Source organism: Fistularia commersonii, chromosome 4, assembly GCF_037954325.1.
Source record: "Fistularia commersonii isolate RoL2024-O1a breed Wild chromosome 4, RoL_Fcom_v1.0, whole genome shotgun sequence".
Taxonomy (NCBI): Eukaryota; Metazoa; Chordata; class Actinopteri; order Syngnathiformes; family Fistulariidae; genus Fistularia; species Fistularia commersonii.
Genome location: NC_141287.1, coordinates 11,889,243 through 11,890,715, shown reverse-complemented (window position 1 = coordinate 11,890,715; position 1,473 = coordinate 11,889,243).

Genomic DNA, 1,473 nt, shown 5'->3' with positions numbered 1-1,473 from the left:
GACTACAACCTCCGCCCCCCTCACACACACACACACACACACACACACACACACACACACACACACACACACGCCCGTGCAACACACAGGACACACAGCAGGCAGCTTTGACAAAGGGGGTGGAGGTGTGTGCGTGTGAGTGTGTGTGCGTGAGCGTGTGACGAGCTCCCCGTCCGTCCTACCGCTCCTCCGACTTTTTTTTTTTCACCATCCCATTCTTTTTGCGTGCGGATGCTTAGCCATAAACTTAAACAAAAGAAAAAAATATCTATGAAAAAAACAAAAAAAAAAAGAAAAAATGTATATAACCTGTGAATGAGAGGATAAATAGTCGAATGATGTGTGAATGAGTGAATGATTGGATGCCTGTATATGAAATGTGAATGAGTGCCTGAATGTTTATATATATGTAAATGAAAGAGTTACTGGTTGTTTGTTTCCATAACGTGTGAACGAGTGAATTCGTTTATATGATGTGTATTTGCAGTCCCTATGTCCTCTATTGTAAGTCGCTTTTGATAAAAGCGTCTGCCAAATGCAATGTAATGTAATGTGTGAATGAATGAATGATTGAATGCCTCCACATGATTTATGAATGAGTGAATAAGATGTTGAATGTCTGCATGATGAGTGAATGAGTGAATGCTCGAAAGCCTCGATGATCTGCGAATGAGTGAGTGAATCTGTGAACGTCTCGATATGATCGTGATGGAAGAGTCGCTGGCTGTTTGTCTCCGTGATGTGTGAATGAGTGAATTTCTCCGTATAATATGTGAATGAGTGAATGCTTGAATATCTCCATGATTTGTGAATGAACTGTTGAATATTTATACGATGTGTGAATGGTCAAATGTCTCTACGTGACATGAGCATGAGAGGGTGAATGATTGTTTTTATGGAAATGATGTGTAAATGAATGAATGAATGAAACTTTGAATGTTTATATGACTTGTGTATAAATTCATGGTTTAATGTCTCTAAATAATGTGTGAATGAATGAATGAATGAATGAACTGTTGAATATTTATATGACTTGTGGATAAATTCATGGTTTCATGTCTATAAATGATGTGTGAATGAATGAATGAACTTTTGAATGAATGAATGAATGAACTGTTGCTTATTTATAGGACTTGTGAATAAATTCATGGTTTAATGTCTCTAAATGAGGTGTGAATGAATGAATGAATGAATGAATGAATGAATGAATGAATGAACTGTTGAATATTTATATGACTTGTGGATAAATTTATGGTTTAATGTCTATAAATGATGTGTGAATGAATGAATGAACTTTTGAGTGAATTAACTTTTGAATGAATGAATGAATGAATGAACTGTTGCCTATTTATATGACTTGTGAATAAATTCATGGTTTAATGTCTCTAAATGAGGTGTGAATGAATGAATGAGTTTTGGATGCCTGAGACTCCCGACTCCCTCCGGCCGACGAACTACCAGGAGCCAATAATG